The sequence below is a fragment of the Mirounga angustirostris genome, unplaced genomic scaffold, assembly GCF_029215605.1.
Source record: "Mirounga angustirostris isolate CCGP_5_RB_7025 unplaced genomic scaffold, mMirAng1.0.hap1 SCAF_3, whole genome shotgun sequence".
Lineage (NCBI taxonomy): Eukaryota > Metazoa > Chordata > Mammalia > Carnivora > Phocidae > Mirounga > Mirounga angustirostris.
Genome location: NW_026991711.1, coordinates 57,209,774 through 57,234,386, shown reverse-complemented (window position 1 = coordinate 57,234,386; position 24,613 = coordinate 57,209,774). Strand labels below are relative to the sequence as shown.

The 24,613-nt window shown below is 39.7% G+C and overlaps 1 long non-coding RNA gene across 1 annotated transcript in view; it reads right to left on the bottom strand.

The window, feature by feature from the left end:
• The window catches only part of LOC129045649 (uncharacterized), a 63,199-nt gene that overhangs the window by 3,580 nt on the left and 35,006 nt on the right, over positions 1 to 24,613 (bottom strand). The window lies entirely within an intron of this gene.

Here is a 24,613-nt window from a genome sequence, read left to right as displayed (position 1 = left end):
GCTTCAGGGAGTTCAGTTTTTCTTCCTTTCAGTGGGGAGCTAAAAAGGCTTTTGCTTTTTTTTTTTTTTCCTTAAGTAGGCTCCATGCCCAGTGTGGAGTCCAACATGGGGCTTGATTGAACTCATGACCCTGAGATCAAGACCTGAGCTGAAATCAAGAGTTGGATGCTTAATTGACTAAGACACCCAGGTGCCCCCCAAAAGGCTTTTTTTTTAATTTTTAAAAAAATTTTATTTATTTATTTGAGGAAGAGAGGGAGAGTGCACCAGCAGGGGGAGAGGGAGAGGGAAAGGGAGAAGCAGACTCCCTGCTGAGCATGGAGCCCAATGCGGGACTCGATCCCAGAACCTGGGGATCATCACCTGAGCTGAAGGCAGATGCTTAACCGACTGAGCCACCCACGCACCCCTAAAAAGGCTTTTTTAAAAAAGGATTTCATTTTTATGGTTCTCAAAAATCTCAACACCTTAGTAATTACTAAGTCAACATATATTAAGATTCAATACCTAGCATTGCAAAGTAATCATTTGACATTTAATGGTGGAAAGGGTTATCAAGGGGTTGTGTCACTAGTAAAATAATAAATGACTTTTTTGGGTAGAAAATTAGAGGCAAATGTGCAATTCCCATGGCTCTGTGCTGGGCAGCTGAGTTCTATGGAAAATAGAAGAGAACAGAGGAGTAAATGAATTGGGAAAATGTGAGTAATGCTCCATGTATATTAAATGGACTCAGCAAGGAATGGAGCATTGGTACAAGTTAAATTAAAACACCTTTAAAAATCTGTGTAACTGGTGGGCGCCTGGGTGGCTCTCGGTTAAGCGTCTGCCTTCAGCTCAGGTCATGATCCTGGGGTTCTGGGCTCTAGCCCCATGTAGGGCTCCCTACTCAGTGGGGAGCCTGCTTCTCCTTCTTCCTCTGCCCCTCCCCCTGCTATGTGCTGTCTCTCTCTCTCTCTCTCTCAAATAAATAAGTAAATAAAATCTTTAAAAAATATTTGTGTAACTTGACATATTTAGAACAGAGCTCATCTTCTCCACCACCTCCTATCCTTCAACCAGCTTCTTCTCTTCTTGATTCTTTCTCAGTTAGTGGTTTGTATTTTCTAAATCAGTTAGTGGTTTATACTCATCTAAACCTGAGGTCTGGAAGTCATCCGAGATTCCTTCTTCTTTGTTAACTTCACATTTGGCACCAAGTCCTATCAATGCTACCTCCTACATTTGTTCCCTTCTCTCAATCCACCAGGTTCATGAAATTACTACAAATGTCTGCCGTATCACTTGCCACTCCATGTCTCACCTAGAAAACATCTACTTGCTTTTCAAAACTTTCCCTAAAGATTACCTTTTTCCATTAAGACTGACTGACTCCTGGGCACCTGGGTGGCTCAGTTGGTTAAGTGACTGCCTTCGGCTCAGGTCATGATCAAATAAATAAAAATAAAAAAAAATCTTAAAAAAAAAAAAACTGACTGACTGACTCCCAACTGTTCCAGTAAAACTGTGGTTCTTAGCTTTGGTTGTACTGGAATCACCTGTGGTGTTTCAAAAAACACAGCCGCTTACAGATATTCTGATCTGATGAGTCTGGGGTGTAGACTGCAGTAGGATTTTAAAATACTCCACAGGTGATTGATTCTAAGGGGTAGTCAAGGTTGAAAATTACAATAAAATAATCTCCCCCTTGTATTGCCTTCTCTACTGTATCTTATAACAATAGTTCTGAAGACTGATTAAACATCAGTCACTGGGGTGCTTTAAAAATACAGATTTTGGGGGTTCTGGTAGACAGACTCTAAGGCACTCCCCAATGACACCAACTTCTGGTGTTGAAGCTCTTGTAAAAACCCCTCTCCTTGGGTATGGGTGGGATCTGTGACTAATATTTTGACAAATAGAATATGGCAAATGTGGCACAGGTCACTCTGTGGTCATTGATTACACCAGGTTAAATAAGTTCCTTGCTAGCAGATTTGCTCTTTTTCCCTTGCTGGCGGCTTTGAAAAAGCAGTCTGCCATGTTCTGAGAAGGCTCTGGATAGGGCCAAGTGGCAGAACTGTGAGCAGGTTTTAGGAGCTAAGAGTGGCCTCCAGTCAATAACCAACAAGAAGCCAGGGACGTCGGTGTTACAGCCACAAAGAAGTGAATTCTGGTAACAACCTAACAGAGTTTGGAAATAGATTTACTGTCAGTCATGAGTCCAGAGGACAAGTGAGCTCTGAGTGACCTTGGTAGAAGCCTTGCAGAGGACCCAGCTAAGCTGTGCCTGGACTTCTGATTTAGGGAAATAGATAATCAGTATGGGTTGTTTTAAGCAGCTAAATTTGTGGTAATTAGTTATACAGCATCAGAAATGAATACAGGGCCTGTTATGCTTTTTCTTATAACCTACCCTATTTAAGGCCTCATTCTAAGATGAAAAGATAGAAACTACTTCACTGGTTAGATATCCGGATGCCTCTGCAATGGCCTAATAGTAATTATCCTCAAACCCTTTAAGCTCTAGGATTCCAAAACCTACCCTTCTACTCCCAAAGTCTATGTGTGAGTGAAATATGTCATTGCTGGGTGCAGTGAGCAAATCCTTGGTGTTTTCAAGGGTATCTGATCTTACAGGAGATACTTGGTAGGAAATGCTGGGATGACCTGTCCAAGAGGTGGTTCTGAGGATTTAGGGGTTCCTTCAAAGAGAGGCCTAACCTGATTGGTGATACCAGGTAGGTAAAGAATTACCCTTCATCTTTCTTTTCTCTCTTTTTTAAAAGACTTTATTTATTTATTTGAGAGAGAAGGAGAGAGCACAAGTAGGGGACGGGCAGAGGGAGAGAGAGAAGCAGACTCCCGCTGAGCATGGAGCCCAATGTAGGGCTCCATCCCAGGACCCCTGGACTGTGACCTGAGCTGAAAGCAGATGCCCAACCGACTGAGCCACCCAGGCACCCTCATCTTTCTTCTCTGATGTGAAATCTTCCTATTGACACTTAAAGCCGAGGGCAAAGAGATAGAGTTGAGAGGTCTCTCTGTAGGTGTTCTCCTTTAGGATGCAGGGTTGGAACAGATTCCAGGGCCCCTCAGTGTAGCTTCCTGTTGTTAGCTGTATTCAAAGTTTTGATGGCAAATCAGGGAGGAAGGGGAGGAGATTCTATATGGGGTAAGAGATTATATGATATTGAATTTCAAGGTCCTTCCTGACTCTAAGATTATTTGATTCTAGAATCTGCAGTACTCCTAAAATAATTCTGTGAGAAGGATGTTCACATCTAGGTAAATGCATTGGTCATTAGTACTGGTCTATTGATAAGTGTCCACTCAGTTCTCTTATTCCAATAACATCTATAAGTTGGCTGGGCACTTTCTCAGACTTTCTAAATCAGTTGCCTGTTGGAGCTCCATTAATGTTGTCTTTTCATCATTATTTTAGATTCTTTTTCCTGCAGATTATCAAAAAATGAGGTATTGTTCTCTAATAAAAGAAAAGTATTTCTGGTAGGGCGCCTGGGTGGCTCAGTTGGTTGAGCGACTGCCTTCGGCTCAGGTCATGATCCTGGAGTTCCAGGATCGAGTCCCGCATCGGGCTCCCTGCTCAGCGAGGAGTCTGCTTCTCCCTCTGACCCTCCCCCCTCTCATGTGCTCTCTCTCTCTCATTCTCTCTGTCTCAAATAAATAAATAAAATCTTTAAAAAAAAAAGTATTTCTGGTATATTACATTTGGTTCTCATGAGTCACCTTACACTTTAGCATTTAAGTTACCGTTTGTAATAGTGAACTTTCTAGTGATTATCCTAACTTGAATTTCACATAAAAAAAACAACAACACACAAAACAAAAAGGAATCCATTTTACTTTTGAAACACAGTAAAGAATCAGTGCCTTTTTAATAGATTTTCTTTCATCATATTAGAGTAGAGACATTGAACATACTTTGGGATGCCTAATGAAGAGTCAGAGGATTCTTATTATTTCTTGGAATTAGTAACCTTTTAACACTATCAGATCAAGGATTGCTTATTGAATATATACTTCATGTCCACCCTGAATCAGGAGAAAAATAAAACACAGTTTCGATACTCAAGGAACTTCATGCCAGTTGAGGAGGAAAGATGTGTACGTGTGAGACAATAGAAGTCAAGGGGACAATTATGCAGAGCACAAATAACTAGTTTAAGGGAGGTTAGAGATTAAAGCAGGCTTGAAGGTTCAAGGAGGATTCTGGACGAATAGCTGCCTAGCTGGGCCGACAGGGTTGTAAGAAGTAGGTGGGAAAAAGATAGGGAGGCAGGTATTGTCCATCAGGGTGGAAACATGAGGGAAGAAGAAAAGCTCATTGGCCCTGTATTAGTTTTCTAGGGCTGCTGTGACAATATACCATGACCTGGATGGCTTAAAACAACAGAAACTTATCCTTTCACCATTCTGGAGCCCAGAAATTCAAAATCAAGATGGCAGCAGGGCCATGCTGCCTCTAAGGCTGTAGGGGAGAATTGTTCCATGCCTCTCTTCTAGCTTCTGTTGTTCCTGTAATCTTCGGTGTTCCTTGGCTTGTAGATGCCTCATCCCCATCTCTGTCTCCATCCTGGCATGGCATTCCTCCTGTGTCTCTGTGTTTCTTTTTTTCTTATAATAGTCCCCTTAGCTTACCAGATGAAGGGCTCACTCTACTCCAGTATGACCTCATCTTAACTTACCTTTTAATTACATTTGCAAAGACCATTTTTACATCAGGTCACGTGTGCAGATTCTGGCAGTTAGGATTTCAGGGTCTTTTGGGAGGACACAATTCAACCCATAGCAGCATCTGTGGGGGTTAATTGGGAAGTAGCAGACCAGCCCTGAATGCCAAACTGAGGTCTTCAGATGTAGGCACTGGGAGCCCCTGAAGAAAGCTGAAGTCCTGCACATGGTGCAGAAGAAGGTGGCATGCTGAAAGCATGGAGGGATATTAATAATTTAAATGAATTTGAAGAGATGGAGCAAGATGTGGAATCGTGTGTATAGTTAATAGAGTGTACATTTTAAAAGTGATAATGGCCATATATATGTAGAGACTACATCTGGAAGAATTGGAAATCACAGTAGTTTCCTCTAAAAAGAGGAACTTGGGGCCCTTGGGACAGGAGTGGGACTGGAGACTTAATTTTCCCTATAATTTTTCTATTTAATTGTCTGCTTGATTTATTTATTTATTTTTTTTAGCCGTGTATGTGGATTACCTATACAAAAAGGAACACTGCAAAAAAGTAAAACTGAAAAATAGACGTGAGGCATTTTACTATGTAAAGCAGCCATAAGGTAACTTAACGAAAATTTGAAATATCGTCATTAGAGAATAAATGTGTGTGTTCTCCACATTTAAATTTCTTCATATTGAGTCTTCTAGATCAGGCAACTGCTGTGTATCAAAGGACCAGCCCTTGGTGTCAGCAGATAAGAATACCCAGTTGGTCTGGGTGTTTGAGTGTGATGTTCTCCCTACTCCCAGCTGCCTTTTCTGGTGTCCTCATTGCTTTAAATATTTAACCTTAAATCTGTGTTTTCCCCTTGCTTTAAAGTTTAAAGTCACACTCTCTTCCTCAACGAGTGAAAGTTAAGACTAATTGGGCTGCCAGCACTACCGAGGAGAAGTGGGATGACCTTGTCCCCCACGCTATAGGACTGGGACCTAGAGAACAACTTGACACATCTATTTCTGGACCTCCGATGACTCCCATGGAGGAAAAAGAGGAGGCAGGGCTGTGCTGGTGGCTTCTTTCTGGCAGTGGTGAGTGGGAGAGGTAGATGGGGCAGTGTGGGTGAGACCACGCACAAGTCTGGCTCAGAGGAGACGCATCCACTGAGAAATCTGCCCTGCGGAGGGCATGAGATGAGAACTGCCTTTCTTCCTACACCTCAAATTACTCCATGTGCCTCCAGGCTGCTACATTCAAAGAGATAAGCATTAATAACCATGGAGACTGGTTTCCTCAGATGGGACATCCTTGTCATTTTATCAGGGTTTTCTGGAACATTGCTACCAAAGCTCCAAATGACATAATGCTGCAAAAATCTAATTCTTGGCCTTCGTAATCTCTGGGCAGTTCACACCATGGCAGCCCTTGAAATTGGGGTAGTTAAAATTAGGCAGAAAATTTGCTTTGTTTTTAACTCCTTCAACTGAAAGAGGCTCAGAGTATGCTGAGCAGAGAACCCCGGCCCTGGCAGTGTGGGCCTCTCTGGGCGTCCTGAGCTTTGGTGCAATGCAGCTAGCAAATGTAAGAGGCATCCAGCCTGGGAGTTTATCAATTCAGTTCAGCACACTTGCTGAGCACCAGTCATAAGCCGGGTAGTAGGGAAGATAAATAAGGCACAGTTTTCAGTCTCTGGTGAGAAAGAGATATATATATATATATATATTAAAAAAAAAATCCAGGTCTACAATCCCTTATGCACATTATTGAAACCCCAAAACCTCACGGAATTGAATTCTTTTTTCCAATAACCCATCTGGCAGCAAAACTTGAACTGATGTGAGTCTGTTTACATATATCCTTTATTTATCCCCTTTAGGGTGACTCTTCAAATGTTTTGCTTAAGAAAAATTAATGGGATATTGCCCCACACCCCACTGGGGATGTTATATAACATTGTTGATTATGCACCAGATTTCTTTTCTAAAATCCAAAAAATTCAGAATATGAAGACCCATCTGGCACCAAGGGGTTGGTACTAGGGTCTATGGACCTGTAGTTGTTAAATGCTTCTTTCTCTGGAGGAGAGCCTTCTTTCTCTGGCACCTGGTACCTTCTAGGATGAGGACTCAGGCTACATTGTCTCTTTATGGCAACAAACTTTTGTTAAGTAGCAGCCTCAACCTGGCTTTCTCTAGAACTGGGGTTTTCCACCTTTCCAGTTAGGACCCTATAGTTTCCTTAGGCTTTTTGAATAATGTTCTTTCTTCACTGCAAGTGTTGCCTTGCCAAAGACTTATTCCCTTTTCCTAATATTCCCAAATTTCTCCTTGTAGGTATTGGTTAATCCTGGTACAGTTTGATCGTTTCTTTCAGAGCTCTAAATAGTCTGTGTCCTACTTAAGCTATGGACTCCCTTTGAAATAGTAGGTAGACGGGCACCCAGGAGTCAGCCTCCAAAACAGGGAGATTCTGCTCTTCAGACAAAAATAGGCTTTTCCAATCTTAATATAAAAGTGTTTCTAAATAGTGTTGATCCCTCATCCTCTTGTCCTCCCTCCTTTCTTCCTATAGGCAGACATAGGCTTGTGGTAAAGTTTAACTTTAGCAAGTGCCATGTTCTCTTTCTTTGGGACTATGAGCTCACATCAAAAGTGTCTAGGCATCCAGTTCTCTCACTTGAGCGGGACAGAATGACTTGAGTGGTCCTCGTTCCTGTGAACTTTGAGGCCGGGGGAGGGAGTGTCTCCCTTGTGTTCTCTGATATCTGAGATGTAAATCACTCACTGGAAGGGGTGACAGCCTCTTCGAGGGGCTTGAGGAGGCTTTTTAAAATCTGCAGCATTGAATTTAGATACTTCTGTGTGGGGGGACACTTGCCTGGACTAGAGGAGGTCACAGGACCTGCAGAGTAGTTCCAGGATGGACTCACCGGATGGGAATCAGAGCGAAAGGCAGGGAAGGTTTTAGTTTTCTAAGGAACATCTAGGAACGAAAAACCAGTATTCACTGGGTGTTATACGCAACTAATGAATCATTGAACACTACATCAAAAACTAACGATGTACTATATGTGGGCTAACTGAACATAAAAAAAAAAAAAAAGGAACCAGGAAAACCAGTATTCAAAGCGAATACATTTGTAATACATTTTGTTAGCATTGTCTCATTGTCTGTTTCCCATCCACGGCAGGTAGGAAAGCTGGTAAAAAAGAAAAAAGAAAAAAAAACAAACTAGTGTGATTATTTTTAGAGATAGCATGTGAGAGTTCCTTTTACTATTTGAAATCTTCTTCTCTTTCTTCCCATTTAAAAAATTCATCCCCAAATGCAATTCTTTGTAGAGAATTTAGAAAATACGGCCTAGTTAGAGAAGAAAAGAAAAATCCCATTATCTTGCTGCCTAGAAATGACCATTTTTATCATTTTGCTGTATGCCCTTATTGACTTTTTTTCTAAGCCTATTTAAAAACTTCAGTGGATTGATATTCTTGCATGCATATAGTGTATGTCTGTGCATGAAGCATGTGGGTCTATCAATTTCACAATGTCTTTTAAATTTAAAAATATGTCAAGTTCATCTCTTCGTGGTTCAATAAATTTACTCCAATTCGATCATTTTTTCCTGATTCTAGTATTAAAGAAGAAGGGCCTATGTTTTCTTCTAGGGGTTTTATGGTTTCAGGTCTCACATTTAGGTCTTTAATCCATTTCGAGTTTATTTTTGTGCCTGGTGTAAGAAAGTGATAGAGTTTTGTTCTTTTACATACAGCTGCACAGTTTTCCCATCACAATTTATTGAAAAGACTGTCTTTCCCCCCATCGTATATTCTTGCATCCTTTGGGGAGGATTTAGAAGTGTTAGAGGGGCGCCTGGGTAGCTCAGTTTGTTAAGTGACTGCCTTCCGCTCAGGTCATGATCCTGGAGTCCTGGGATCAGTCCCACATTGGGCTTCCTGCTCAGCAGGGAGTCTGCTTCTCCCTCTGACCCTTCCCCCCCCTCTCATGTGCTCTCTCTCTCTCTCAAATAAATAAATAAAATCTTTCAAAAAAAAAAAAGTATTAGAGCTAGTGAAGGAGCCTGAAGGACATTATGGATGAGTTGGGTCTATGTGATTAGGTCATCAGTGTTTGTTAATTGACACTTACTGAAGTTAGACTCCACCCTCTCACAGAGACTGGGAGATAGGGTTGTTATCTTCCTTGATGACTGCATTTCCAAGGAATGACTTCCTGATCCTTGAGGACATGCCTGAGTTGGGAACTGGCAAGAGGCTGGGAGAAGAGTTACATCTCCAAGGGGCAGAGAAATATTCACAATAGAAAGTTTCCAAAGTAAATGTTCTACGGAAAAGGAGGTCAGGGTAACATAGTCAGGAAGAACATGTAAAGTTTAGTCCGGCTTAGGGGACATTAAGACCATCTTGGTCAGTGGAAAGCAGTGGCAAGCTGGCTGAGACCCTGGCAGACTGTGGAAGAAAGATCTCCTCAGGACCTGGTCAGTAGGGACTTAGAACATCCCTTCTGTTCCAAGAAGAGTGTTAATAAGTAAGTAGCTTAGTGTATTTTAAACTGCATTTGCATTAATTTATAGAGAAGACAGTTCAGCCCCTAATGGACTTTCAAAATCCAGGCCCTTTTACTGACAGCAGTCTTTTAGTAACTTATTCTCTTATGAAAATTAATTTTTGAGCTTGAAACAAGATGCTAAATGATTTTCAGCACAGGGGATGGTTATGTTAGATGGAGAGGGACTAGCAGAAAACAAAATGCTCTTTCAGTGTTTCACATTTAGGATTAATCAGACTCAAGAAAACCAGTTCTCTGGTCACTGTTACTGGTAGTTACTCTTCCCTCAGGAAGCTACTGAAACACAAGAGTGTTTATAACTCCTACTTCACGGGAATGTATTGTTTAGCATAATGTCCTCAAGGTTCATCAATATTGTAGCACATGGCAGGATTTCCTTCTTCTTGCAGGCTGAATCATACTTCATAGTACATACCTACTGTATTTTCTCTGTCCATTCATCCATCAGTGGACATGTAGATTGCTTCTATGTATGGCTATTGTGAATAAGGCTGCAGTGGACATGGGAGTGCAGATAGCCTTTGAGATCCTGTTTTCAGTTCTTTGGATAAATACTTGAAGTGGGATTGATGGAGAGCAACACTGGAAGCTGACGAGTAGGTTTTGAAATCATTTTAATTTTCACTTCCTACAAGTAGTTTCTCATTGAAATGCTGGTGCTCAGTAGAAAAGGATTCATAAGGAATTTATGTAGAAACATGGAAGGTGGGTATAAGGGTTATAGAGTGAGAGAAACAGGTGTTTTAAATAGCAGGTGATTTCCTTTCCATTCTCCCCAGGCTCGTGCAGTGGGAGGTGGCCTACTTGTGTGGAAAAAGGAAAGAAAGCTCTGGTGCTTGGTTTCTACAGGCTCTGGGCTAGTCATCAAGGGGTGCGTGGCCCCTGAATTTATTTGTGAAATGTATGCATGGGGCAGTCTTTGGCTATCTCCAGATGCCTGGGAAGTCTGTGGCTCAGAAGGAGCTGAGAACCACTGGCTGTCTTGTTCTGTCTGGTACTCACCGTATGGCCTTGGATAAATCACTTGACCCTGGAGACTCAGTTCTTTGAGTGGATGATGATGAACATCTCACAGGTTTGGTATAAAGGTTAATGATGAGATGAAAATAAAAAATGTTCTGACATTTAAACGCTTAATAATTGTTTATTTTCTTTTTTTCCCTTCCCTCCCAAGCTTGTCAGAGGAGAGCCATTCTCTGGGGAATTAGGGAACAGTGGGTTCTGCTCTGAGCTCATCCTAAGAAATGTTAAGGCTAAGTAACTTCAAAGTTACAGGAAGAAGAATCTCCCCAAATTTAAAATTTAATACCCTTTGCTGCTGTGATCACTTACCAGAAGCAGCAACAAAAGCCCCAGAGAAATGCATCCAGCTGGGGTTCATTCTGGGAAGCATTTCCTAAATTTAGGCCAGTGCAGGGAAGACACTGGGCACAAGGTCACACAGACCCCACTGTCAAAGACACTCAAAGTGGGGCATGCCTCCCACTTGCTAAGGAGGGACATTGGGGGCTGTGAGAGTCCACTGAGCCCCCCTGGGGGAGGCAGAAGTGAACTACTCCTTAGACTCCAGACAAATCTTTTCTGTTTATTTTATGAGCATGAGCTCAGTTTTGTTGTCGCATCTCAGAGGGGAGCTAACGAAAGATGTTAAATGAACGAGCAGTATGGACCTTCGTAATAGTTGGACGGGGTGTGGGAACAGTTCCCACTTGGAAAGAAAGGTCCATAGTAGGACCCTCAAACTTCCCTTTGTAGCAAAATCACTGTTGAGGTAAAAGTGCAAGTGTGAAATTATAAAGAGATGAGCTGGCAGTAGGCTTGACTTTTTTCTTTCCCTCTCATTTATTTTGCATTTCAGATAACCAACTAGCACATGATGATTAAAAGAGGATGCCGTGTCCTTTGCCTTCTGTCTATCGTGGAGGATGTGTGAAATGAAGTGCTAACATGAGGCCACGGGAGAAACTTCCGGGGAAATGTAAGTGCAAACTCAGCTGGTGGGAAGGCACAGTGAGCTTTTTGTGTTATAGATTCTTCCTTGCTCAAAATTCAACTACAGTATTTATATACTCTATACGTTATAAACTTAGTATAAATTCTAAACATTATTATACATATTCTATATATTTCCTATATGTAGTATATATTACAAATATATTGTTTATATATTTAAATTTTATATAAATTATAAGTGTGTATTTCCCATAGAGAATATGTATTATATATTACATGTAGTTTTAAATTTTATCACATAGTTAATATTATATATATTTGTTACATATAAAATAAAATTAAAAACTGCTACTTTCTCCCATCAAGCCATGTATCTTGTTTGAGGCCTTTGGAAATCACCCCCACAAAGATCTGGAAGGGAGCTAATTTGCACAGGGTCACAGAATCAGTCAGGGTAATTCTCTAAACATGCTCACAACCTGACATGCATTTTTTCTATCTCAATTGCCAGCAGGTGTTTCTTAAGGAAAGAATGCTTTCACCTGACCAATTTCCTTGCATAGATTTGAGTCACATTGTGTTATCTTAAATTGCCTTGGGGAGTTAAATAATGTGTTGTCGCTGAGCAGAATTTTCAGTTTCTTTGGGGGTTGGATATTGTCCAGGTGCTCACTGAATAGAGATATTTGGGCTGTTTTTACCTCATTATTAGAATGAGAATGAATCCCTCTTAGATTCTCATCTTATAAGGTGAGATCTCTCAACTAGTGATTTTTTTTTTTTTCTGAGAGAGTAGACATAAGCTAAAATTTTAGGAACTTCTTAGAACTGAAATACCATTTAGCTTTTCCTCAACAAAGAGTCTGCAATTATAAATAAATCATTTGTTAATCTTATAAGGGTAGTATCTAATTCTATATGGAAACATCCTCTGGTAATTCATTTGTGTTTGATGCTCTCTCAGGGTTTCCATAGATTCTGATCACAGGCCATGTTTATAAACCCTCTTTACAAAATACAGCCTAGAGCTGAGCAATTAAGATTTTAATTTTATGCAGCTTGATTGCTCTCCTTCACTTAAAAGAAGTGAATAAATGCCTACATTGAAGAGAAACGTTATTAACCTTTTTTGTTTGTTTATCAGACTTGTATAGCTTGCATCAAAATACTCATGTAATATTACAGTTTGGCTTATCTTATTGTTATGTGCTGTGAATTTTCTCTCTAACTTATTGATAGTGGTTTGCATACAGCAGGTGCTCAGTATTTCTTATAAACTTATTACAATTCATACCAATATTGCCTTTTTGATCTTATTGCAGCATCACACTGATTTTTCATTAAATTTAACAGCTTTACTAAGAAATAATTCACATACCATAAAATTCACCTATTTAAAGTGTACAAGTCAGTGATTTTTAGTATATTCACAGTCATACGACCATCAACAGTATCTAATTTTAGACTATTTTCATCTCCCCCCAAACCCTGTACTCTTAGCAGTCACTCCTTATTTCCCTCCAACCTCTCTAAACCGAAGGCAACCACTAATCTACTCTGTTTCTTTAGATTTGTCTATTCTGGACATTTTTTTTTTTAATTATGTTAGTCACCATACAGTACATCATTAGTTTTTGATGTAGTGTTCCATGATTCATTGTTTATTACACCCAGTGCTCCATGCAATACGTGCCCTCCTTAATACGCATCACCCGGCTTATAAATGAAATCATACAATACGTGGTTGGCTGTGATTGACTTCTTTCACTTAGCATAATATTTTTAAGGTTTATCCATGTTGTAGCATCTATCAGTGCCTCATTACTTTTTATTGCCAAATAATATTCCATTTTATGCGTATATCACACTCTGTTGATCCATTCATCAGTTGATGGACATTTAATTTGTTTTCAGTTTTTGACTATTATGAATAATGCTGCCATGAACATTTGTATACAAGTTTTTGTGTGGACATATTTTCATTTCTCTTGGATACATATCTAGCAGTTGTATTGTCGGGCCATATGGTAACTCTATGTTTAACTTTTTGAGGGAATGCCAGATGCTTTTCTAAAGTGACTGCACCATTTACAATACCAGTGGCAGTGTATGAGAGTTCCAATTTCTCCACATGCTCATTAACACTGTTAGTATCTGCCTTTTTGATCATAGCCACCTTAGTAGATGTGGAATGGTATCTCACCATGATTTTGATTTGTATTTCCCTGATGGCTACTATATGTTGAACATTGTTTCATGTGCTTATTGGTCATTTGTAAATCTCCTTTGGAGAGATGTCTTTTTGAATCCTTTGTCCAATTATTAATTGGGTTGCTTGTCTCTTTTCATTATGGAGTCCTAAGAGCTCTTTATATAACCTAGATATAAGTCTCTTATCAGATATATGATTTGCAAATAGTTTCTCCCTTTCAGTGGGTTATCTTTCTGCTTTCTCGATAGTGTCCTATCATGTGTCCTAACATGTAAGTTCTGAATTTTTACTAAGTCCAGTTTATTTTTTTTTCTTTTGTTGCCTGTGCTTTTGGTATTTCATTCTAACATACCATAGAGATTATGCTATGAGAGATCATCTCAGAAGGAATATTTCTTGGTTGTGTAATAATTAACTCCCACTTGCATGGGGGTCCAAAATAGAGCTATCTTTAGCACTAACCCTAAGTAAAAATGTGATCTAGATGATGCTTGTTTTCAGCATCCCCGTTCTGTACCTCACTGGTACAGAAAGTGTGCTTTTGGCACCTGCCCTTTAGTAGATGTCTCCAGTGTCCCACATCACATCCCCTCATCTATTGCTGATTTCAGCCATGGCTGCCAGGGACAGTTCCATGTGAAGTCAGGTGTCCCTAGAGTACACAATACTCACTTAGGGTGAGACCAGCATGTCTTTCCACTTTCAGCTCTAGGGTCTTCTCCTATGGGTGCAGAAGCCCACAAGTACAGTCAGAAGAACAGGGGAGTTACTGCCCTATAGGAGTCCTTTTCCAATTGGGGATGGGAGACTATGGATAATTCTTCAATTTCCCTTTCTTTAAGCAGAAATAATTCTGGGAGGTGAGAAGACCCCAGCAGAATGGAGCCCTGTGCTTGTATTTTTTGCCTCATCATTCTCCTGCTCCCTTCTTTCTGCACGCTGGGAGAGTCTCTTGAATGGGTTTCCTGCTATCATGTCCTTCCCTCAAGCTTTGCTTTTGAGAGAACCCAAACTAAAACATCCTTGGTGGTTCCCCCTCATCCTGCCTCTGGTATCTTGCGCTGTCCTCCATCTCCTGAGCTATCTCTGCAGACTCCTGTGGGAACATAACCCACGCCTTTCCTGAGTTTCTCTGTTTCAATAAATCTTCTGTATATTTAATTTCTTTTGAGCTCAGTTAGGTGGTTGTATAGCTAACCTGAGGTACTTCTGTACCTTCTGGGAACACTTGCATTTTAAAGAGTAACTTTGGTGACTTTCCTGATAATAGATGGAGGGAGCTGTTCTAGCAACAGCAACTCAACTTTTCTCTCCTTCCTAAATCACAGCCCAAGGATGACTATCTTCTGTCACATTTGAGACAATCTCGTGTTGACTATTTCCCCAACTAATATTGTATTATATCTTTGCTGCAGACAGTGGTTAAATTATAAATGTTATATCTGTGACTTAAGATACTTCTTTGATAATAAGTTAAGCTGGCTTGAAAGAAGGATAAATGTGGGGATGTTTTGATGGCCAGAGGACAGATGCTATTGCAAGGCTGCAGGAAGAGACTGGAATAGGTACAATAAGGAAAAGAATAAAGCTAGAAACAAGAAACAGTAAGGGATAAAGTGCACAAAGGATTGGACAAATAGTCACTTAGAACACATTTTTGGGTAGGTAAAGTCTGTGATAAAGGTTTGTTGATGAATAAATGCACGAATAAACAATTTTTCCTTTTATACCAGGAAAGAATATACATATCATATTTACTGTGGTCCTTGTAACAAAATTTGATGGTTTTAAAAATATATTTAGATACTCCTTCAGGAGTCAGAGCCCAATTCCCCTCCCCTTGAGTTAGAGCTGGATTAATGACTTGCTTCTAAGGAATAGATTGAAGTTGAAGTGATGGTGTGTAACTTTCGGGAACAAGTCATGCAAATGCACTGTGTCTTCTGTCTTGGTTAATCCCTCTCAAATTGTTCACTTGGGATAAGCCCATAGCCATGTTGCTCTATGGAAAGGCTCACACAGTGAGGAACTGAAGCCTCCAGACAATAGCCATGTGAGTGAGCTTGAAAGTGGATCTTCCAGCTTCAGATAAGCTTTCAGATTACTGCAGCCTGCACCTCTCCCCACCCAGAGATTGACTGCAACTTCATAATAGCCACTGAGCCAGGGGAATCTAACTAAACTACTTCTGGATTCCTGGTCCCTTGAAAGTGTGTGAGATAATAAATATTTGTTGTTTTAAACTGTTGAACTGCTAAGTTTTAGGATAATTTGTACACAGCAATAGATTAATATACATGGCCAAACCTCAATAAATGGTAGTGGTGGTAGTGGTTGTGATCATAAAATGATGATAGATGATGAAGATGATGAAGAAGGTGATGATATGATGATGATGATGGTGGAAAAGGAATAGGAAGGGGATGATATTGTTCCAAAAATCTCCTGTTTGGGAGGAGAGAAATCTTTCTTATAAACCTCTTTTATATATTTTGCTGCTTCTTTGGCCAGCTTTTGTCTGAACCATGAGACAAGGAGTGCTGTGATGTTGCTTCAGGGGTGAGGCTCTTGCTGGTGGGTGGAGAAGTTCTAGTTGTTTGTGGCCACATTGGATTCTTCCACAGTATCTTGGCACTGTGACACTTTATAAGAGGATACACATGAATGATATTCCACTTTATACCAGGCTCTGCCTCAGTGTCAGTAGACATGATTTTTCACTCTCTTTGTGAAAGTATAAGCCACTGAGCAGTGAGTCGGTCTCACCAAAATCACACATCCAGGACAAAATTCAGGTATAATCTAGAAATATGTGCTTGCTTATGCACAAATGGCTGTTATGACTTCTGTCACCTTCGTGCTTTAAAATAGAGAGGAGAACAATTTGGGTTCTGCTGGTCACTAATCTTGGATAGATGAGCCATGGAGGACTGTGTAATGATAAGGACAATGATAATAATGGCCACTATGTATAGAGCGGACGTTTTATATAACCATGTATATCATCTGTTATGCTCATCACAACCCTGATTACTAAGAAGAAGGTTGCATTTCAAAGATGTTAATGAACCCATGGCTACTAGTAGTGTTGAGGCTGAGCCTCAAACATGGTTCTGGTGACCTCCAAAGAATGATTTCTCTCTACTGTATGTACCACACTGCCTCCCTTCCTTAATACACAACCATTGCCAAAGGTTTAAGAGGGTAAACACATATCCAGTTTATGGAACTGTTTCAACTTGATGGGTACAAATATAAAAATTAGAGTTTTCTCAATACTTTTTTTCAGTTATGCTCTGTTCAATCTCTTTTCCCCCATCCATAAATGAGATTCTCGGCAGTACTGTAGCTTATTGATCACTCTCAGTATTTGGTCAGCGCAGTCTGTGGTGGGAAATTCCTGAAATGGCTCCTGTGTTAGAGAGGCTCACACAACAACATCCAGGGAGAAGCTGAGCCCTTCAGTGTAAGAGCTTATGAGGAGCTGAATGAGTGAGTGAGCTTGGAGTCCTATCTTTCTTCATTTGAGCCTTAAGATGACTGCAGCCCCAGCCACCATCTTGATTGTAGCCCGAAGCAGAGGATCCAGCTAAGCTATACACAGATTCATGTGTCATAGAAACTGTGAGATCATAAATGTCTGTTGTTTGAAGTCACTAAATTTGTTTTGCAGCAGTAGATAACATAGTTTGATCCAGTTTAAAATTTTAATACAACATCCAATTTAATGTTCATTTCCTCTCCTTCTTTCTTTCCCCTTCTGGATGTGGTTCGAGAGACTTGCAGGACCTGCTCTTCCATTTTTTCCCTCACTCCTGCCATTTTGGGGTCCTGTCTCCCCTGGTGGGTTGCGGCTGGGTGTAGGAACAGGGAAAGACACAAATATCTCTTACTTGACTGGTGTGTTTGTTCTCTATGCTGTTACTGTTTTTCTGGCTTTTACTAAATGTCTGTCAAACAAGTGTTCACATACTGGCTCCCTCTGGGGCATATGTGTGGATGAGTTCTCTGTTGAATCCTTCAGAGATTCCTAGTTTCTTGGTCCTTTCTGATTCTCCCTGAACAGTTTGCACACCAGATATTCGGGTTCAAGTTCTTACTGTTGGACTTTCCTCACTATCAGTGGGATCTTGAATGGGTACCTACAAGGTGGAACAAGTCCAGCTACCTTCAGGTATGTACATTTTCCACTGTCCCTCTGCTACCAGCTCTCTCTGCCCTGCTGTTCTCTCCAAATAGGATTGCCAGATTTAGTAAATAAAAACATAGAAAATCCAGTTAAATTTGAATTTCAGATAAACAATGAATACTTTTTTAGTATAAGGAAACTCCAGTGCATCTGTATTTTATCTGGCAACCCTATCCCCATACTCTTGAATTTTTCTCTAACAGCACACAGAGGAGAGATCAGAAGGGCCATTGAATTGAAACTGAAATGCTACTCTGTGGTAGTTAGTAGAATGATTCTCATGGCTGTCTCCTTGCTTGACTTGAGATGGGAAACACAGGGAAAGAGGGACAGACTCATCATGAATACTAAATTCTCTTGAGTTGTCTATTCAGTGGTTTCTTTGATTCTCAGGTGTGCATTTTTGTAGACTAACAGAGGGGTGGGCAGTGAATTTTGGGGGGGTATTCTTTGGGAGTGTCTGGCCCCAATTATGCATTGTGATGCTTTCTTGGACTCAGTGTGGGGTGGCATGCTCTGAATCTGGGAAAATAGGAAAAAAATTCTCCTCCATATTGTGTGTGCAAGTTACAGCACAGCTGCTTTAGGGTAATCATAGGTTTTCTCATCTAAGTTGTGATTTAACTTGCTTTTGTTACCCTAAGTCATCACTTATATTTCAATAGCATGTGGGCTTAAAATTTGTCAGAGTATCCACATGGTGAAAATGAATAAAATTACCTTATTTAGCCTCCCTCCCTTTCCTGTGTTTAAATATTTTGAAAAACTGTTTCCTTGATGCCTTTTTGAGAACTTGAATCTTCATTAAGGCATCTCTCCTTGAGTTGGTGAGACATTGGTAAGCTCTGATGTACCTAAAGTTCTCTATTATGCGGTCCCATATTTTTTCCTTCCTGAACACCCTAAATTGACTGCTGGTGTCCTTTGCCAATAATGTTGCCAAGCACTTAACCCAAACCCCCCAAAAGGGACCAGGTACTCATTCCCCAGGCTGCCTACAGCTCACAGCTCAGGCCCTTCCAGGGAATCATCCTGGACTGCAGGAACTACCTCACTGCAAGATTGTACCCCATGCTTGGCCGAGAAGGGGAGGCAGCCTACAGCCATGCTTGGTCCCTAGGGGAGGCTGAGGGGGAGGTAGAGAGGGATGCATGATACAAAGGTCTTGTCATTTTTTGGCATGTTTGGGACAATTTCATCTCCATTTCACAGTCCCTCCCTTGGGTTGTCTGTGTCCTTTGTTGCAATTATATTGTTTAAATTCTGTACTTTTTTCTGCTTTTTTCTCTTTTTTTTCTATTTTATACTGAACTTTCCTTCAAAATCAGTTTGGAAAACACAACAGGATTAAGTTCCATTTTTATTTAAAATGTTTTTTTCCTAGATACTTCTCAAAACTAGCTTGAAAACAACATGTTTATTACAAAATGCTTAAATTCCATAATTTCTGTTAATAACATTGTTTTCTACTGTATTTTTACTCAGAAGTTGCTTGGAAACTTCATTTTTATCCCAGCAGGCATTCTGTACTTTTCTGTTAAGTATTTCTTTTATTAGCTTTTTCCTAAAAATTAGCTTGGAAACACAGCTTTTTATCACAACAGGCTTAAATATCCTCATTTTCAGCAGAATTTAGGCTCGTTTTGATGAAAATAATTTTCCCAAGCTAAGTTTCAGGAAAAAAAATCTGGTATAGACCACCTTTTCAACAGAAAAGTATTCAATTGAAGAACTTGATGCTAATCACATTTGCAAGATAGTTAAAGATGAATCCTTTCTTACTAGGTCTGAAAGATTATTTCTTTCCCTAAGGAATGTTTTTGATAACAATTTAGAAATAGATTCAGCTCAGCATGTTTTATGAATATTAATATCTAACATTATTCATGGCATCATGAATAAAGCCTTGCCTGTCCTTTAATGATATTCTTAGACCAGCTGTTCCGTCCCCAATTTTTTCTTGCTTCCCCTCCCCCCCCCTTTAAAAACATCCTCTGTCGTGTACATGGGTGATCTGGTGATGCCATCCTCTGGTTTAAATTTTTAATGGGCTTTCCATCGTCAAGAAAGTGGTTTTTAAACTATGTTCTGCAGGGTGTTGGGTTCTGTGGAGGGGTTCAGAGGCTGCTGTTGACCCTGGGCAAGCACAAGGGGGAGTCTGAGTCACAGGGGCTCCAGGCCCCCAACTTTGTTATTAGCCAGAACAGTTTTAATGGGTTCTGGGCTACATAATGCCAGGGTTTCCTGTGCATTTCCTTCATACAAATGGTTCTAGGCATTTTTTAAAAACCTCATTTTCAGTGGTATGAGTTACAAATATTTTTTTCCCCTCACTTTGTATCTCTAGAGTGCAATTATGGCCATAGACCCTTTATTTTTCCATTTTAAAAAGAACAACTGAAATTATTACATGCCAAATTAAGAGGAAGTTTAGCATCTTCTTTTTAGGATACTCCCTGGTATTTTATGAACTCTGGGAACTAACATGATTGGAAAGTTGAGGTTCGTCAGGGCAACAGGAGATGGGTCAGATACTGCCACTACTCCTTGAAGCCACATGATGTCACTGTGGACAACTGGCCATTTTGACAGATTGTGTAGGTTGGCTTCTGGCTCACAACTACGCAAGCCACTAAGAATCCTCAAAGAAATGTCTGTGTGGTGGGTAATCCACTGACTCTTTATTGTGCTTAGGTAAGGGGTCCCACACCTGAATTCCCAGGGACATAGGTCTTGATACTTACTTCTTTTTGGCCCTTGTAAAGTCGTCATCTAGGCACCAGAAGCCCCAAGAACACTGTTAATGAACTGACTCTGGGATCTGCTCCTTGTGAAATCGTCCCCTATGTCTTGCTGGCAATTCATATTAGTAGGAGTTGGACAGCTTTTCACCTTTCTAGCTCTTAAACTACAAAGGGTCTTATTACATTAACTTTATTGGAGGATAGGTCTATATACTCCTCACCCTCTTAATGGCTCCCAGATGGCTTCCAGGGACCACAACACCTTTACTATAAGTCTTGCATTCCATGGTATTTACCCTCTCCTGGGGAGGGGATTCAAGATGACTTTCTGGAAATCTTTTTTTTTTTTTAAAGAAACTTTTTTTTAAAGATTTTATTTATTTATTTGACAGAGAGAGCACAAGCAGGGGGAGTGGCAGGCAGAGGGAGAGGGAGAAGCAGGCTCCCCACAGAGCAGGGGGAGCCTGATGTGGGACTCGATCCCAGGACCCTGGAATCATGACCTGAGCAGAAGGCAGTTTCTTAACCAAATGAGCCACCCAGGTGCTCATGGTAATTTTTGCTAGAGAAGAGGATGACTCTTCCCCCTCCTTCACCCTTTCAAGTTTTAGTTTTTAGCAGAACATTCTCCAAATGATCATAGTCACTTCCTTTGAGAAGTTAATATCTGGTAAAAGAGAAAAAGACATAAACTTATAATTATTTTAAATTTTTATAAGTACAATAAAAGAGGAAAAGAGTATGTAAGAACAGATGCTGGAAGAATTGTTGGGGTCAAGATTGTGAAGGGGATTGGGGCACCTGGGTGACTCAGTCGGTTAAGCGTCTGCCTTCAGTTCAGGTCATGATCCCGGGGTCCTAGGATAGAGCCCCTTATCTGTCTCCTTGCTCAGAGGGGAGCCTGCTTTTCCCTTTCCCTCTGCCTGCCACTCCCCCTGCTTGTGCTCTCTCCACTCCCCCCGTCAAATAAATAAAATCTTTTAAAAAAAAGATGGTGAAGGATCTTATATATCATAGTATGTAAATTTTATTCAGAAGTAATAGAAAGTGAGAAGAGACCTTTAAACATCAGAGAGACAGGATAAATTTTGTTTTTAGGCAACTAATTTCAGAGGTTGTGTGGTAGATAATGAACTCTGTAGGGAGAGACCAGTGGTAGGGAGGCTTCTTAGGCAATGAGCTATTGTCATAGTGTAGGCAAGAAATGTTGAGGGCTTGGACCAGTGCAGTCCTAGTGAGACTGAAGAGGAGTGATGAATTCTGAAGATTTTCTGAAGTGGAATTGATAGAAATTGGTGAGACTGTGGAAGTCAAAAAGAGGAGAAGACAAGACTGGCCCTAAGAGTTTGGATGTTGATACCATATTGAATGTAGTGAGTTTTAGATAGAGAAAATTTTGTAATGAAAGAAGGTAAGTACTGTTTGGGGACATTGGATTGGAAAGATATTTCACTGGGTATATAATTCTAAGGTTGGCAGTTTTTTCTTCCAACACATTTTATGTGTCATTCTAGCTTTCATTGCAAATATTAAGAAGTCAGCCAAAATTCTTACTGCTGTTGATTTGAATATAATGGGTCTATTTGTTTCTGACTGCTTTTCAGATTTTTCTCTTTATCTTTGTTTTGTAGCAGTTTAACTGATGTGCCTAGGTATGACTTTCTTTGTGTTTTCTTGCTTGGCTGGATAGTTATCCTGTTTTGCTGAGCTTTTTGAATGTGTGGTATTATGTCTTTTTTACCTGTTTTAGAAAATTATTGGCCATTATGTCTACAACTATTCTGAACATTCCATTTTCTCTCTCACCTTTGTATGCCATTCCAACTAATGTGTTAGAAAACTTGGTATTGTCCTACATGCCTTTCACATTGTGCTCTGTTTTTTGTTTTCAATTCTTTTTTCTTTATTCTCAGTTTGGATAATGTAGTTGACCAGTCTTCAGGTTCATGAATCCTTTTTTTTCTGTTGTTCAGTCTGATATTAATTAAGCCTTTCTAATGCATTTGTAATTTAAGACACTGTATTTTTCAGTCTTAGGTTATCCATTGGTTAGTTTTTAGAAATTCTACTTCTCTATAGAAATTGTCCATCTTTTCATTTGCTTTGTCCATCTTTTCCTCTCATTTATTTAACCTATTTATTATAGTTAAAGTGCTTGTCATCTAATTCCAATAATTTGTTTATCTGTGGGTCTTTCCCATTGGTGGTTTTTTTACTTTTCTGGTCATCAGTCATCTGATTACTTTTCTTCATATGTCTCACAATTTTTTATGGTATGATGAACACTGTGTTTTTTTTTTTTTTTAAGATTTTTTTTTAATTTATTTATTCATGAGAGAGAGAGAGAGAGGCAGAGGCAGAGGGAGAAGTAGGCTCCCCACAGAGCAGGGAGCCCGATGTGGGACTCGATTCCAGGACCCTGGGATCATGACCCAAGCTGAAGGCAGGCACCCAACTGACTGAGCCACCCAGGCGTCCCTGAACACTGTGTTTAATAAATTTTTTATTTTAGAATAGTTTTAGATTTACAGAAAAATTATGAAATAGCAGAGAGTTCCCATATATCCCAAATCCAGTTTCCCCTCTTATAAATACCTTACATTAATATGGCACATTTATCACAATTAATGAACCAGCATTGATACATTGTTGTTAACTAGAATTCACACTTTATTCAAACATACTTAGTTTTTACCTAGTGCCCTTTATCTATTTTAGATAATAGATTATATTATCTACCTAAAATAGATAATTTATATTTATATTTAGATGGGATGACTCTTTAGGTTCCTCTTTGCTGTGACAGTTTATCAGACTTCCCTTATTTTAAATGACCCTCAAAATTTTCAGGAGTATTGGTTAGATATTTTGTATAATCTCCTCAATTGTCTGATGTTTTCTGTGTGATTAGGCCAGGTTATAGATTTTAGGGAAGAAAACCCCAGGGATGAAGTGCCACTTTCTTTACATCATATCCGGTGTATATACTATTACTGTAAATTATCACTGTTGATGTTAGTGTTTGTCAAGTTTCTCCATTATAAACTTACCTTTATTCCCTCTCTCCCTGCTATACTCTTTGGAGGGAAATCTGTATGCATAGCCTATACTTAAGGAGTGGGGAGTGAAGCTCCACATCTTTGAGGACAGAGTATCTACACAAATTATTTGGACTTCCTCTGCATGGGTGATTTATTTATTCTCTTATTATTTATTTATTTATTTATTCAACCATTTACTTAGATCACTATGGCCTCATAGATACTTATTTTGTATTTTGGGTTATAATCCAATACTACATTATTTATTTTGGTGCTCAAATTGTTCTAGTTTTGGCTATTGGGATCTCCTTCCATTAACTTCTTTGACATTCACCCCCAACTTGTGGGGTTTTTTTGAGCAATTCCATCCTTTATGGCATTATAAAATGCTCCAGACTCATCTTTGATAGTTCTTGCCTGTCCTAGAATCAGCCATTTCTTCAAAAAACCATTATTCCTTCTACTGAAGAATAGTGTTAGAAACCAATATCTGAGTTCTAGGTGTGCTTGTTGCTGCTGGTGGTCTGTTGTTGATTCCAGGCCCTTATACATACACATGTCTATAAATATTTATGTAACCATCTGTATTTATACTAAGCTGAACATGATTTCATAAGGATGCTTTCAACTCCATCACCAAATGGATTATTATAGCCTTTACCCCTTATATGTAACCTCCCACTCCAGCAGTAAGAAACCTGGTTCCCAATATCTGCCATCCATTTACTGTTTAATCAATATGCATGTAGAGTTTCAAACTGCTAATCTCTCCTCCCAGGGGAAACAACTTAATCAATTAGGGTACAGTACTTATGCGTAGTTCCTTTCATCTTTAGTCTTATAGACTCCACTTATTTCCAAAGTCACTTAGGTCAGCCCTTTTTCCCTCCACCCCCTTCAATGTTGTCTCATATGTTTGTTATACAGTTAGATTCTTTTTTCTTCACATTTTTCATTCTATCCTGGGATCTCCCTACCTTCTAAATAATTTTAAAAAACATTTGTATGCATTAAAGTTCACTCCTTGTGCTTTTGGCACAAGTTCCATGGGTTTTGACAAGTGCATAGTTTCACATATCCACCATTACAGTGTCATATAGAGTAGTTTCACTGACCTAAAAAAAAAAAAAAGCCCTTTCACAGATGACAGAAAACTCACAAAATCTTTTCTCCTGGGGAGTAAGTCTTTATTATGGACAAGGTTTGGGTATTTTTCA